A 17047-nucleotide genomic window follows, 5' to 3' on the forward strand; every position below is an offset into this window, starting at 1 on the left:
AGCCATTGCCAAGATGCTTCTGAATGGGAACTTGAGGCACTAATAGTGCTGCAGCACAAGCATTAAATTGTACCACTGCAATCTATGTTCACAAATCAAGTTATCTCCTCAGAGGAGAATGGTTGCATTGAGTGCAAGTGAAAACAAGGAAGGGTAACTGTATGACACTAATGTTCACCAGGTCCACAGGGATACCTTACTTCCCTTACAACAGTTTCCTTTGATCTTGGCTGTTGGACTACAACTCCCACCAACCCTGACGGGAGTTGTAGTCCAACAACATCTGGGGACCTCAGTTTAGAGAACACTGCCTTAAACGACACCTGATAGGATCCACAGTTCAACAGCTGTAATGGGATGCAAGGGCAAAGCATTCCACATAAATAAGCAAAAGACATTACCATCATGGGGTGGCGGGAAAGAGAGGAATCTGCTGAATTGTGGGCTGGTCTGCAACAATGAAGCCAACTCAGATCAGCATCAACAGAAATAGTATTTCACAGCATTCACAGAATATTGATGCAATCCACCTTTGGTATATCATAATTCAAGGGATGTGCTCTTGGGAATTTTCTTTTACCTTCCTCCGTATACTCATAATGACTATGCCTACACACAGGATTTACACTGTTTGTTATCGAATTATGTGAAATCTTCTGTTTTCCAGCCAGCTACTATGCCATTTCTTATCAACCCTTCTCTTTCTAGTTTCAGGCCAACAGAACTGAGCTAAACCCTCATAAAACAAATTTTAAAGCAAGACATAATGGAGTTCGTTGTGGGTTCAGGCAATTCCTTCTAACTGGCACTGTCACATTGAGCAAAATAATATGCTGAAACCAATTTCATACACAGCAAGAAATACAGAACTCATTAATGCACTTTAGACATGTCCTATTAGTTTAACTATATTTATATATTTGTTAGCAAGAACCCCTATTTATTTCAGAGATCCCAATTAATTCTCGGCACAGAAACCACCTTTCTTCTATAACTGGCTGTGTATATATTATCTCTCACACACATCCACTACATGCTCTTGTCACTGGGCCCCTCTTACTAGTCCTATCTCTTCAACTACCCCACACCCTGACCAGATAAACAAGCTACCAGTGAGACACAAATTATTTTTGTCCAAATTTATCAGTTCCATTGTCATTTTACATTGAAACTGACTGGGGAGAACACATGCCATGAACATACAACTTCCTCTCTATAAAACTTTAACTTCAAAATCCAACTTTCCTCAGCAATTAATATGAAATATACTACCACATACACACAATCCTCAGGTAAAGGACACATAACAAGACAATGTCAATGAATCACAGTATTTGGGAATCTACTGTTAACAGCCCAGTCCATTTCATGTTTATATGGGACCCAACAGCTCTGCTAGCAGTAGGAAGTGTATCTGTCCATCTGCTGCCTGTATCTTTCCCATTCCCCCAGCAGCCCCTCTCCTTTTCCTTCAGGTAGTTCCCCAACCCTTCAGTGGAGAGAACAAGGTGCTGCAGGGGGAAATCAGCAAAGGTTACCTCTCATCCACCTGCAAGAGAGTCTCGTGAGCAGAACTCTAATCACAGGATGATCCTACCAGTAGAAGGGAACTCCTCCGTATTCAAGCCATTGGGTTCACTGCGACTTACTTACAGGTAAATGGGCCTCAGGCTGAAAGCCCATACTCACTTATCTAGGAGCAAGCTCCTTTGAAACAGGATTTGTACTTCTAAGTAGACAATGCATACATGTGCATACAGTGGCAGCTAAGAATTCTATACAGACTTTTTTCTCAGGCTTCCCAATACTTAGAGAGCCCACCCCCCCAAAAAAAAATATACACTTAATGAAACTGTGAAAGAACTTTAGATTAAAATTCAAGCTGGAAAGTTAGCAATGGAAAGGAAGTGACCACAGTGTACTTCGAAAGCTTAAACCCCAAATCAGAAAGTACTAACAATTACAAAACAAAACCAATTCATCAGTCAGAGATCTATCTTCATTTAAGAATATTTTAGCAGAGCAACATAAGAGGCCCTTACATGTTGCCTGGTCCACAGGCATCATGTTATTCTCTTATTGGCTACTTCTATCGAGCTCAGATTTGTTCTCTTTATACTGTACTACCTAGAATCTAGAACCAAGATGCAGAATGTCCATTTGGAACCTCAAGAAGTGCTGTAACTTAGCAGTGAGCACTGAAGAGTGTGCACCGACCAGTGCAAGCAACAGAGCAACAAATGTAGTTACCACTAGGAGGAGATAGATGCCCAAAAATGGTGATAAGTGAGACTATGGCAATCTAAGTAAACGCATGTGGCTGGTGCATGAGAGGTGCAAGATAAAATACAGGAGACAGCAGCTTAGCAAGTCTTTCTCCTCAAGGTGACAAACTTGTTGCACCTTTCTTCCATACAGGCTGTTCCTGGATGACACATTTACCAGACGAGCCACAACAATCACCCTGAAACATGTCTTCCCAATCTGTCACACTGTGGCATGTGCCAGGAGTGACCTTGTAAATCCAATATTAGTTCACAAAGATGCTACAGAAGAAGAGCAGCAATAACATTAGGTCTATATACACACACACTTTGCCTGGCATCATCATCATAATCAGGAGAGGCAATTTGGTTCTCAAACTGCCTGCCCTATTAGGTTCTTCTGGTTTTCAGGCTGAAGAACTAAACAGGCCATGCCACCAACAAGCTACCTCTGACAACTATCATTGCACAGAAAATACTGGCCAAGGTGGACTGATGCACTGCCAGAATTCCTTCTGTTGTGCACCTTTGCCAGGAGAAAGCAGAGCAAATTATTCAAGGAGGGAATTATTTTGGCAGTTACTGAGTCATTAATTTTTTCTAAAGTGGCAGTTATTAAAAGCACAGTTCAGGCACTCAAAATTGCCATAGAAGCCTTTTATAGGGTTACGTTCACAAATATACAGTAATACAGAAACTTCATCATTTGCCACAGATACTGTAGAAAAACATAGACACAAAAAATGAAAAAGAATGGCATTAGTTCCACAGAAAGGTTTCCCACAGCAATACAAGTTCACAATTTTAAGATTATTATAGTCTGGATCCACCAAAACGTGCTGGAGCAGTACAATGATCAAAACCATTTAAATGAAACTAAACTGTAAGGACCCAGGTGGCGCTGTCATTAAACCACTGAGCCTAGGGCTTGCTGATCAGAAGGTCGGCGGTTCGAATCCCTGTGATGGGGTGAGCTCCCGTTGCTTGGTCCCAGCTCCTGCCAACCTAGCAGTTCGAAAGCACGTCAAAATGCAAGTAGATAAATAGGAACCGCTACAGCGGGAAGGTAAACGGCGTTTCCATGTGCTGCTCTGGTTTGCCAGAAGCAGCTTTGTCATACTGGCCACATGACCTGGAAGCTATACGCCGGCTCCCTCGGCCAATAATGCGAGATGAGCGCGCTACCCCAGAGTCGGTCACGACTGGACCTAATGGTCAGGGGTCCCTTTACCTTTACCTTTAAACTGCAATAGCATGTAAGTTTACTCTGAAGTAAGAGCCGTTATATTTTTTTTCTCAGGTTAGAGTGCACAAGATTGCAGCCTAAGAATGATATTTCTGTTTCTAGTGCCCAAACTGTGTGTTTGTGTGCAAAACTTCCTGGTTAGCAGACCACAATTGCCATGTCTTGTTGAATGCCTTTATGTACCACTTTCTGTCACAAGTGACCTCTAGACGGTTTAATTTAGTGATTAGATACTTTAGTAGTACAGTATATAGAAGCAATGCAACTTCAAAGAGAAAAATCAATCTGATGAAGAATTTGAGAAAATTATTTAAGTAACACTACCCATGTACAAGGTTCTTTACAGACAATACTCTGGGGAGATATGCCTCAACCCCAGAGAAGTTACCATCTGAATTTTCCCATTGTGGCTTAGGCAAGGTGAGCAGAGAGAGACTATTAGCAGATCCAAGAAGAGTTTTCAACCCCTCCGAAAGTATGATAATTTATACAACGAAGTGCTCTTTGGCCTCTCTTTCTCTGGCACCATACATAGGGCCATGTTCACAGAAACCCTTCCACATATATTGTATTTATGAAGAGGCTAAATAACCTGCCTATATTGTTCTATACCTTGCTACATTTCAGCTCAGAAATTCATCTTCAAAATATAAGGAGAGTCTGCTGAATCAGCCCAATGGGCCCATCTAATCCAGCATCCTATTCTTACAGTGGCCAACTGGATGCCCATGGGAAACTCACAAGCAGGATTCAAGCACAAAATCATCCTCCCCTCCTGTGGTTTCCATCTTCATCATAGACCAATTAACAGAGCTACTATTACAGTAAAATGTTATGAAGTGTTTTAATAACTCGGTCACAATGAAAAACCATGCATTCAAGCTTTCAGCTGCAATCACAAGTCTTCAAATACACAAGGCATAGCTAATCAACAACTGCCTGAACATGCAAGAAGACTGAGTTCTAAATTTAATAAAAACAAGCCTTTTCTTTTAAAAGAAGCTAATTCCACAGCTTCAGTGCCAAATGCATGCATACATATGAGCCTTCAACTATTACTTAGCAGGTCTTCCCATTACATACATTTCTGCAGTAACACATCATGGAGGAACCAATAAGCAACTGTTAGAGGCCTAGGGAATACCAGTACTACCGTAGCAGGCAAAAGAAGCTGTTTTCCATCACCAGTCAAGCAATGTGCCACCCATGAGAGGCAAAGAGCAACTCCCCAGGGTGTGCAATCAAATAGTAAACTCTGCTTCTACCTGTCCCCACCAATTTACTTTTAAGATTTCTATACTGCTTTTCAGTTTATTCCCCCCACAAGTAAGTTTATAACAATAAAAACCACTATATACTAAAAACAATTAGTGTCAAAACTATCCAACAGAACTAACAATATACATACTAGACAAACCTCTTTGGCAGAGAACTCCATAAGTGGAGGGCCTTCCCCAACCAAGGGAGACTTTTCTCCAGTTACCACTCACCTCATCTCACATTATTCCTAAAAGACTCCCAACAGCTTACTTGTTTTCCTGCCTGCGTCTCTATAGGAAACATGAAAGCTAGGAGCAGAGCAAAGGAATCTGATAGCTTTAGTAAACTCTAAGCCCTAGCTGGACTTTTCATCTCTTATTTGACCTAAATCTGTAACTTCTAGAAAGGCAAACAGTTACATGCCTGCAGCAAAGGAGACTTGGAGTCACTCTTCACTATCAGTCTATTGGGAGTAATTAAAAAGGCACCACCGACAAACCTTTACATATAGGATGCCCTGTAAGTGCCTGTTTTAGTTTGTTTTAAGAGTTTTCATTAGGATTACAGCGATCCTCATACACTGGCCTGACTTGCACATCATACTAAGCCAAACCATGGCTTAGCCCAACATAGCAGCAGGAAGACTAGGAGAGCAGTAAGGCAGTCACATTATCTTCTCTTGAAGCCCACACACCAACATGATCACATTAAGTCATGGTTTGGCTTAGTGTGACATGTAAAGCAGGCCATTGTGTCTTTTAGCTGAGCATTACATGGGTATCATAGAATCACAGAACTGTAGAATTGGAAGGGATCATGAGGATCATCTAGTCCAACCCCCTGCAATGCAGGAATATTTTGTCCAATGTGGGACTCAAACCTCTGACACCGAGATTAAGAGTTTCATGTTCTACCGACTTGAGCTATCACAGCTACAAGTATTAATTGGTTAACTGAACTAATCAATGGCAATGAATATTCATCAGAGACTGGTCAGATGAAGTGGACTCTAGTCCACAAAAGCTTATGCTATAATAGATGTTAGTCTTTTAAATTGCCACAAGATTATTCATTGATTTTGCTGCCACAAATTAACATGGCCATACCCCTGAAACTCATCTAAAACTACATAGGCAAACACATGTAATGTGGTGGACTATATATTTTAAGGTTCAAATACAGGTAGGTAGTCGTGTTGGTCTGCTGTAGTCGAAACAAAATAAAAATAAAATCCTTCCAGTAGCACCCTAGAGGCCAAGTAAGTTTGTTCTTGGTGTGAGCTTTCATGTGCATGCACACTTCTTCAGATACACTGAAACAGAAGTCACCAGACCCTTATATATATAGTGAGAGGGTGGGGAGGGGTGCTACTCAGAAGGGTGGGTGATTGGCTGATAGGTGTGGTAAACCTATTGACTGTTAACAACTGCAATTGGTCTTACAGGAAAAAGCAAGGGGTGATATGTCCTGGGAGATTGAAGTGTTCTCCTACTGCAGGCATCCCCAAACTTCGGCCCTCCAGATGTTTTGGACTACATTTCCCATCTTCCCCGACCACTGGTCCTGTTAGCTAGGGATCATGGGAGTTGTGGGCCAAAACATCTGGAGGGCCGCAGTTTGGGGGTGCCTGTCCTACTGGTTTCTCTGTCTTACGGTTGTTGGTCTCTAAGGTGTTACTGGAAGGTTCATATAGTTCATCCTCAATGTTATAACTTTTCCAGATTCCAACAGGCAGCACTGAACCTTTCTTCAGGCCATGTTCAGTAAAGTAATCCTTTGCTGCAGATTATTAAGTCTCATTTTACTTCTTCCTGCATGTAATTAAGGGAGGTATACATTTGGGATCACTCCAAATACCAACACCAATGGTGCCAAAAATCAACAATACATACTACCCCCCTCAAAAATATTAATTTTGCAGTTCTTCTATCCTTGCCACTAAGCATTGCTTTCACTCTCACTGTACACAGGTTAAGATGCATCCAAGTACTCTCATCAGTTCTGGCACTACCTGTTCTATTTCACCTTCAGCATCCCACTACTTCCTTTCCAATGAACAGTGCCAGCTGAAAATATGGAAACGAAGGTCTGCAAATGACATAACCACTTAACAGAGGAAGACATCCGGGTATGGTAAAGATAAACGCAATATAATAATTTAAGCAGAAAATGCCTCACCCCATATTAAATTCAAAACATTTTAAAGTGCACCAATATTGTCCAAGGCTTCATATTTCACAACCTGATAGAAACAATGCTTATGCAGCACAGTCACAATAATTTCTATTGGTCTTTCTTCCAAGTAAGTAGGTTTAGGGTAATAGTCTTAAGCACTGTTCTAAACAATTCTTTGATTTGCTGCACCAGCAAACCTTTGGCAAATTGCCCAAGTGAGAGCATGCACCAAATAAATTGCCACTATCAATGGATAGGAAACTTACTTCTTAGTAGACATGTATAGGGTTGTGTTGCAAGTCCCACAGAGTGCAATGGGCCTCTCTCAGGTAATCAAGTACAGCATCTTAAAAAGGGGGAGAAGAGGCAGGTATCTGACACAAAGCAGACCTATCAAAGACAAGCTATGTCTGTGAGTCCTCATCCTAATGGGTGCAGCAGTTCGTGTATTGCACTAGTTCAAGCTCATCCATTTCTCACAAGTATAACTTCATGTAACAGCGCATGACAACACAGAGGAACTGTGCCAAGGAGAAGACTGTGGCTTCTTTACAATGAAGCCCCCAAACTCTTGGATCTTTGGGTCAAGCAAAAGGCAGGTGTCTTCTCTTGTCCCACCCACCTCGAGGCTCATTTGCCCTCCTCCCAGAGGAAACACTGACTTACCGGCTTGCTGAAGAACCTCGGGAGTCATTCATGCCCCCACCCTAAGCACCATCACCCCCCCCACTCACCCACGCAGAGGGTGTGTGTCCCTTCATGAGCATCCCGCTCAGTCTCATCACCTGATGCCCGGTCCAGATGCCCATCACTCCGCGCACACCTGTGACCTGCCTGCCGCTCCTAAGTCCTTTGACGGACACCTTCCCCCTTCCCCGGCACCTGTCCGGCTTCCCGGGCGCCTCCCCGCAGTCACCTGCAACCCCCTCGGGTGTGCCTCGCCGCCCAAGCCTCCTTGAGACCGGGCACTTGCCACCTTCCACCTGCCCCATTCGGACGCCCCACCACTTGACCTCCCCACTCCTCTCCGCTCCAGGGGTGAAAAGCAGCCGGAGCTCCCGCCCGGCTCGTGGCCTACCTGTCACTTACCTCCCTGACAGCAAGGCTCATTCACGGGCGCTCCTTCCCTCCTCCTCCTCCTCCCTCCTTCCCTGTCACTTGCCCTCCTCCTAGGCACCGCCTCCTCGTCCCCTCCTGGCTCCATCCCCTCCGGTCAGGTCCTCCTTTCCCAGCCTCGCCGGGGCGCACTCACCATCTTGCGCCCAGTGGTGCCGCCGCCCCCCGCTGGGTGCTCAGGGCTGGGTGGGCTTCCTCGTTCCCCCTCGGCAGCCCCGCTGCACCCTCCTCTTCTGCCCTCCACCCGGCTCCGGCCTCTTCAGCAGCAGCAGCCGAGGCCGCCGCGCCGGGGACATGGCTCCTTTAAATCCTCCTCTTCTCTCTCAGCCTCTCCCCCCGCGCCACCACTCCCCGCTCCGTCCCACCAACTCCCTCCCCTTCTCTACCCGGCCAGCCCAGCTGCCTGCGCCGCTCCCGCCGCGCGCCCCTCCCCTCCCCTCTCCCCGAGTCGCGACCGCAGAGCGTCTCTAGCAACGCGACGGCAGCGGCGCCATGTTGGGAGAGGCAAATCGAACTCTTCCCCCCCCCACGCCTCGCCTCTCGCTCCGGGATGACGTCATGGGACCGCCGGGGCTAGGGCTCAGGCCACTATATTGCGCGCGCGGGGCAGGGTGTCTGAACTAGCTAACGGGCCGGGGCACTGGAGCAGCTGTGGTGACTCAACTTGCCCAGGGTCAAAGCTAATACCCTCCGAGCTGTGGCAACGTGGCTTCTCTCTTGGTGGCCACCTGTCCCAGAAAAAGAAAACCAAAAGCCATTGGGAAGGAGGGAGGAGAGAGGGTAGTGGGCAGGTGTATTGGCGCTTTTTGCCAGGAGTTACGCCTGAGGAGACCGGCTGGGGCAGTCGCCCTGGGAGGGAGGGAAGGAAGGAGGGAGGGAAACCTGCGTGGCTCCTTTCTCGTTTCACCGGCCAGCGGCTCCTGTCACACGACGTCCAGAAGCGCTAGCCTCGAATACACTTGCAGTACTTCTGACTTGGTCAGGCATGGCGGGAAGGAGGAGCGTCCCCTATCGGAGTCCTATTGCTAACCCCTCAGCGTCCCGAAATCAAAGCGAAAGGGCGCCAGAAGAACCAATAGATACAAGTTCTCCAGCCTTTGATATGAATGGCAAACCTAAAAGCGAGCGATCCAGCCGCATAAGGCGTCCAAGCACCCAGAGCGAGTAGATGTTTCGCCACGCAGGCGAACGTCCGGGTTCCGAAGTGAAGGCGGGACAGCTCACCCCACCCTTGTAAACACCAATCAACAATACTGATAATGAAAACGTATTTACTCTCCACGACCAGAGGAACTAGACGTTCATTCTTTGAAGTTGTGCATTAACGCCGCCCTCAGTTTTGTATATATATATATTTGTTTCACTTTGCTTTCATTTAATCCATAAATAATTGAATAAAAATAAAATATCATCAGAGTTGACTGCCAAGTTGACTGTGGGCACCACAGTTCAAGAAGGATACTGACAAGCTGGAACGTGTCCAGAAGAGGGCAACCAAAATGGTCAAAGGCCTGGAAACGATGCCTTATGAGGAACGGCTTAGGGAGCTGGGTATGTTTAGCCTGGAGAAGAGAAGGTTAAGGGGTGATATGATAGCCATGTTCAAATATATGAAAGGATGTCATATGGAGGAGGGAGAAAGATTGTTTTCTGCTGCTCCAGAGAAGCGGACACAGAGCAATGGATTCAAATTTCAAGAAAGAAGATTCCACCTAAACATTAGGAAGAACTTCCTGACAGTAAGAGCTGTTCGGCAGTGGAATTTGCTACCAAGGAGTGTGGTGGAGTCTCCTTCTTTGGAGGTCTTTAAGCAGAGGCTTGACAGTGTTGTAAAAATTTTGCAGAGCTACACGGCCCTAGAATTAAGTGGATCCTTGACCCAGGAAGAGTCCAGGTATCCTGGCAAGCAGACAAAGTTTAAGCGTCTCCTGCCCACCAAATAACAGAGACCAAACCAGGACGTGCGAAGCAAGGCACTTTTATTTTTGCTGTTGCAACAGGGTCCTTCCTCTCACACAGGAGAACAAGGAAGGAACCCCAAACAAAGATGTCTTGCCCTTAAAAAGAGATTTGAAATTGGTTTCAGCCCACCCCCCAGAAGCATCATCCATATGTCACAGAAGGGGTGTAGCCCAAGACCCCCCCTCCCTAGATTCATCATAGGTACATCATGAAAGGGGAGGTCTGGTGGCAGTAATCTGAGCACCCTGGACCCTGCCCCCTGCCCCCAGAACCTAATCAACAAAATTGAGAGATATTTACATTTCCCTGTTTCCCAGCCAAGTTAATCACACCCTTTTGTCTGGCAGTCAGGTATCAGGATGCCAGGGATTATCACTTTAATTCCTGAGACAATGAGAAGGTTCCCCCCACCCCCCTTCTTCCTTGCAGAGGAACACCTGGTCAGAGAGAGTCAAAATGGTGTCAGTCAGGCCTGTTTTCCTGTGCTGCTTCAGACATGTTTCTGTACATTCATGTACATGTTTTATGAACAATTATTATATATATATATATGACCTCAAAATTCTTATAACAATATCCCCCATTTGGGGCTATAATTTTTCTTAAAAATTGTTGCCCCACAAAAGAATAACCAGATGTGTTGTTTTAGTACTTTGGGAGAAGCATTTCTCAAAAATGGTCTACGTATTTCATTTAACAGGATGGTCCACCAATATTGACTGGAAAGTGCAGTTTGTTTGTTTACCCTTTTGTGTGTTCTTCAGGTGTCAAAAGCTAGCTCTCCTCTGGTTGCACACCTCCATCGTGGCACAACAGCAACAATCCCTGGTGAATCCCCTTAGGGCTTTCATATTGACCATGTCGCCTGGCACCCCCCATAGCTGCCACAGGTTTGGACATGTCATGAGAGAGATGCCTTTGCCTTGGGCTTCCTATGGGCCTTTATTATAGGCTCTGGCCTTGCACTGTAGGGAGTTGCCCAGTTGCTCTTAAAGGAAGAAAGCTACTTGCACCTTGGATACACTTGCCCAATTAGAACTGACCCAATTAGAATTTATACAGCCCCATAAAACATGTCCAAATTAGTCAAATTTAACTCTAAAAGGGATCATTCCTGTTAAATCAAGACATAAATACCTTCATTTATCTGGTGTTTCATGGATCTTGGGGCTTATTCTTGGTAAAATGATTTAAAACAATCTAAAATTGTGTAAGAAGGCTGGCACACTGCAGAGTGCCAGGTGGGACAAGAAAACGTGGTCATAAGTTGATCTAATCTAAATACTGGACTATGCAATATCCTGATCCTTTAAAAGGCATACAATAATACAAAAAAAATCATTGGGACACTATACATTAAACATAAAAAAACAATTAAACACAAAATTGGTTCACCCCCCCTCCTTGTGGAAATAACATACTGTCAGACATAGTTCAATGTTTCTGTCGAATATCACACAACATAAAACATAATCATATATCAGTTGTATGTCTTGAGGCCATCATGATCTTGAGACAATTCCGGCTGCTTTTAAATCCTAGGGCACAGAGTCTTGAGGTCAAGGAGAGAGAATGTCCTTGCAATTCACTTTCCCCCTTTGTCCCAAAGTCATTTGACACATTTCAGTGTTCCTATATAACACATAATGCACAAAACCTTCAAATTATTAATTATACGCCACTTGTATATCTTGAGGCAATCAGGTGAACTTGAGATAATTCTTGCTGCTTTTGCATGTATCTCCAACAAGGGGGTTTTCTTGTCTGCCTTCGAGTCACTGGGAGGAAGTTAACAGTACTTCTATGCCAGCACTTCTAAACCTTGCTGAAACGTTATAGCTTTCTAGGTCCTCCTTCTTAGGTTGTGATCAAAGAGATAAAATGTCAATTTGGTTTCCTGTAAAACATCCTTTTGAAAATAGGCCTGCAGGGGGTTGGGGTCTGAAGATATAATTAGTTAAAAAATAATAATAATAAATAGTATAATAATGATAAAGTCAAGAAAGGGGAGAATATTCTAGAAATTTCTTCTTGGGAAGCTGCAAAGAATATAAGATCATAGTTAAGCATTTTATTCATCTAAATATTATTTTTATCATTCATATTTAATTACTGCTGTTATTGTCTGCTCAGTCAGTTTAATTTACTTCACCTAGTTTGGCTGTGGAGGAAACAAAGGACAAAAATTTTGTTAATTAGGACACAATCGATAAGTTATTAACATTTTCCTTATGTGGTTCTGAATTCTCTTTGAGGTTCACGTATCTTGTTTGAAAGGGATTAATATTATTATTATTATTTACAGGAAAGAATGAGTTAGATGCTACATTTGTATGTACAGAAAGAAAAAGTAGAAATACCAAAAAAAAGATACAAAAATAAAACAATAAAATTTAGATTACCACTCACACAACAATTTTTCAAATGAAATTGGACTTGACACAAAGATATCAGATTTTTTTAAAAAAAGAATTATCATTAAATAATACAAAGACATTATAAATTGGAGAGGAACCTTAAAGATCTGAAGGTGAAATATCCAATTAAGATGGAAAAATGGTAAAATAACGGAAAAAGCTTTGAAATTCATCATAATAAGAAATACTCAGGCAAGACTACCTGACAAAATACAGTCACAAAACAATACCTGGTTATTGTTAGAATAATTTCATAGACATAATGGAAAAACTGATTTAATAAATGGAAGCAGATTATTTATAAGCTAAAGAGAAGCGCCAAAGAGAAATGAAATTACTGTTTGTATCTCCTCACTCCTCACTTTTTCTTTCTTTTTTTTTTTTTTTTTTGTGCTGTGGAAGAAAAAAATTGGCAAAACACTCAATCATTGCTACATTAGAAAAGGGAGGGTTATATTAACATAGGGTAATACTTCGGGGTGAAATGCAAATGAGAGATAAGTATCCATCCTGAGTACCTGCTAGGAAAGAAATGGAGCCTTTTGTTTGCATAGTCTGTCAACTGGTAGACAGCAATTTTCTATGAATTTCCAAGTGTGGAGGGGGCTTGTTTAGGTGGCGTCCCCCCCCCCATTGGGAGATAATTTTGCATTAAGGTTCTGAAAGAATTTCTCTGCACACTGAATCTCAGTATCCTGCTGGAAAGGGAAAATTATTTCATGTGAAAATCAGTCAGGAAATGTTCCTAAAATGTACAGAGTTTTGCATGTTGAACTGGAATTGGCAGCTTCTAAACAGTTGATGGTTCTCAATGGTTCTTTATCTATTTATTTATTTTTACATAAAGAAATTTAAATTTAAGTTTCATGTGCAAAGCATAACCTTGAACCTCTTAATTAATTTATAAACTACTCAAGAGACAGACTTATAGTAGTACTCTGCTATTTATACCTGTGGAAAGAATCTGGCATGTTAAGATTTTGAAACTTGGCAACCATTTAACTTTGATGGACCAGTAACATACATGAGGTTGTTTTCCCTCAGTGGTTCAAAGCTTTACATTAAGAAATTTGAATAATATTTCATGAGCAGATTATAACCTTTTCGCCCCTTAGTTTAAACCTCCTTTTTCTCCTCTATTTTCCTCTTCAAGCTGACATAGCCTCTGTGCATGTACAGAGTTCATGATTCGGCAGTCTATTATACCCTTTTTTTTTTTTTTTAAAGTGCTGTACCTCTTGACAACATTACCATCTGAATAAAGGAAGGGAAGGGGAAAGAGTAGATTTTAAAGTAGGGTTAGATTTCAAACAAAAGATAGAAACATAGCAGTGTTTTTTTTTCCAGAGCCAGTTTAAATTCTTTTTCCTTGTTTGGAGTCCTAATACAATTTGATACATTGTTTCTTGTTTCTTGCTGCTTAAGAAGCAGGCTTATAAACCTTAAACTAACTTGGAAGCTGCAATAAAAGTTGGGTCAGATTAAAGTCCTAATGAAGTCACCAAATAAACACCTCATACCCCAGGCAAAATAAATCTTGATTTGCCCCCTTTATCTACAGGGTTCGGGGTGAATTCGTAATTGCAAATGTTTTCGTTTGTTTGTTTGTTTTTAATTAATTTATTACAGCCATGGCAGACTAAATTCTCTGCCCCTTTATCTATGGGTAATATGGCCATAGAGCCAGAATTCATAAAATCCTTTGCATTCTCATTGATTTTCAGCCTTACCAATTCCAGACAAAATTTTCTGGCCCTTTATTTACTTGAACTGTTGGCTGGAGTTTTGCAGTTAAAAAAAATAGCTGACAATATGGTGGAAAAAATAACACCAGACATTCATTTTCAATGCATGATATACCATCTCTACCTCTTTCTGAATGGCACCTCAAACTCTTCATGCCAAACTTTAAAAATCTATCTTTCCATCCTTCTCCACCAAAGAGTAATGCTTGACTGAATTCAGGCCATTTCACTATACCACCAGGGTTTAAACTCACTTTTCAGTGCTTACAAACACATTTTCTCTCCCTCCTTTTTCTAAGTTTGGAAAGGGTTGGAAGGGATCTTGAGTAATCTAGTCCCCCCCTTCTGAAATATGGGGATCTCAACACTATCACTGCCCTTAGGATACACATACATTTGAGTACAGACGCCTGACTGGGAAGGAAACACAGGCTATGCCCTATCACGGAAGCACATGTGTGTACTAAGGGAAAAATAAGGAAGGGGAAGATTAAAAGTACCAACGTTATATAGAAGCCTTTAGCAAACCTTAAGATTGGATAAAGATTGGGAAATGTTCAAGACTTTCATATGTGCTTAAACTTTAAACCTTAATAGACAACGTGATAAAAACTTATATAATCACTCCATAAAAAAAACAATTACACTCTTGTTCCAACTCTGAAAACCAATAATCTTTCCTTGCCAGAAAGCAGAGCTGGGCTGAATTTCAACCCATCACCACATCAGACACATTGCCTTTCACATAGCTCTAAAATGGGGGTTAGAAGGGACCCTGAGGTCATTTAGTCTAACCCTCTAAGATACAGGATTCACAAGATTTGAATGAAAATACCAACTTTATACAGAACCCTTGAGCAGATGAGTTGTTTTTTTCTTAAGAGACTGATATTAGGAGCCCAACAATAACCCTTCTGTCCAACACAATTGAAGTTGAAACTAGACTCAGATAGACAATTCCTGGCTATGGAAGCTCTACCTTTGACAAACAAATCACCTTTATTGGAATAGCTGTTCAATTTTCCTTTAGTCAATATTCATCTAGTCACTTGGAGAAAGACTCCCCTTTGGAGCCTCTCTCAATAACAAACATTTGCACACCTCATTCTCATATTTATAATGTTTAAGATTGATCGGTTCAACATTGTTTCTATACTAGAAATTTAAACAAGTTGGCAGTTTTAACTATGCACACTTAAGAAGGCAGTCTATGGATGTTGTAGCCAATTTAAACACACCCCATAACATTCTAAACCTTGAGTACATCTCTTATCCACTTATAGCTGGAGTTTATGAACATTTTCAAGTTTAAAATATTTTCAAAGCATTGAGCAAGCATTTTTAAACTTACAGCTCGTTATTTTCCTTCATCCTGCCCCCTCTTTTTACTTTTGGAGAGGAAACAATGGCCTTCTACAGCCTCTTTAAAACAAACCTTTACACACTACCTCCACTCTTTTAAATATTTGCCATGTTTTTGGGTTGATCAAGCCCTTACATAAGATTATTTAAGCACGCTTGCCTTAATTTTTATATTATTTTAAACTATGCATGCTTTAAAAAAGGCAGTCTGTGGGTGTCATGGCCAAATTTTAAACACAAACCCCTAATTTCCTAAACCTGGATTATATCTCTCATTTACTTTAAAGGAAACAACTATCTATAGCAGACACAAGGAACAGACGCACATACACGTAACAGACAACACAGACAACATGTAACATGCAAACATATATAATTTTATACCATAACATACTTTGCAGGATTCCTCACAAAACTTTTCCCATTCAGAGTTCACCAGGGTTAATTTTAAAGCGGAGATTCACTGTATGTTAAAGGAACCTCCTGGTAGCCATTTCCCCTCATCTGGGTGGTCCATAGTAAATCGGACCCTATGTTTTTTTCTTACAAAGTTTTTGCAATTGGTTCCCTTCAAGCTTGTCCGCCCCGGGGATTTCATGCCAATTTAAGAGAACGAATTGGAGTGGACTTTCATCCTCAAAGTCCTTACCGGAGCAAAGCCTCAGTTGTGCTTTGCCTCGGTTGGGAGTCTGGGAAAGGAATTCCTTAGAGTGGGTTGCACCCATTTTACTTCTGTCTTTTTATACTGCAGTTCTGGGTCCCCGACCCTGTTCCTGGACACTCTTAACTTCCCGAGTCTATGACTCACCCCCACGTCCTAGTGGTGTTCCTGCCTGCCGTTCGCGTGCACTAACTACTAGGCGGCCTGGTGCAGCTAAAACCCTATTGGAACCCTCCCACTGGTCATCAATTGCCTGAGGGTTCCACAGCAACTTCCCTGCCTCTTACACACTAGACTCAGGTCCTACTGAACGCTTGCCTACGCAATGTCAGGTCGGAACTGAGGAATACAGAGTAGAAAGGAACAGGCGCACTTGCATTCCCTGGTCACGGGTCCTACCCAACAAGGGTCGCCGTGGCAGGGGGGCGTCTTCACCCGAAGATTAAGAGCAGAGGAATAGGAAACAGAGCTGGGATAGCCAGATTCCCAGATTGGTAGAAAAGCGACAGTTTGCTCAGACTTCTGCTCAGTTTGGCAGAAGGGAGCTGGGACAGTCTTTCTAAGCTCTGCGTTTAACGTAAAGACTGTTGCCCGGGACCTCAGTTCTACTCTGTAACTGTGCCTGGCAGCCTTGCTGCAACTAAGGTCCAAAGAGGAGAGTAGAAAAGGATAGTCCAAGTGGAGAAATAGATTTTTAGTTGCTGTGGTTCTTAGCTCACCCAAGGTGTCCCCTTTTAATACTCACGACCGATCCTTTCAGTCGAATCCCGTTGTCTCCAGCTTCCAACTGGTTCCTAAAAAAAAACAGCCTTGTCCCTTTAAACGTTGCTTCGTCCTGG

The 17047-nt window shown here is 42.6% G+C and overlaps 1 protein-coding gene across 10 annotated transcripts in view; it reads right to left on the bottom strand.

Annotated features, from left to right (window-relative positions):
* WIZ (WIZ zinc finger) overlaps positions 1-9302 on the bottom strand; it is a 71333-nt gene extending 62031 nt beyond the window's left edge. For 3 of the 10 annotated variants that reach the window (XM_060271779.1, XM_060271780.1, XM_035104737.2), the window contains exons 1-2: positions 8035-8106; positions 7212-7291 (exon numbers count right to left, since the gene is read on the bottom strand). The gene's annotated coding sequence lies outside the window, so the exon portion shown is untranslated. Of the gene's footprint in view, positions 1-7211; positions 7639-8034; positions 8114-8197; positions 8387-9144 lie in introns of those variants that run through there. The other 7 variants (XM_060271778.1, XM_060271781.1, XM_035104739.2 and 4 more) reach the window with 7 other exon arrangements.
* Between the last annotated feature and the right edge of the window lie 7745 nt (positions 9303-17047).

This window comes from Zootoca vivipara, chromosome 2 (assembly GCF_963506605.1).
Source record: "Zootoca vivipara chromosome 2, rZooViv1.1, whole genome shotgun sequence".
NCBI classification, from domain to species: domain Eukaryota; kingdom Metazoa; phylum Chordata; class Lepidosauria; order Squamata; family Lacertidae; genus Zootoca; species Zootoca vivipara.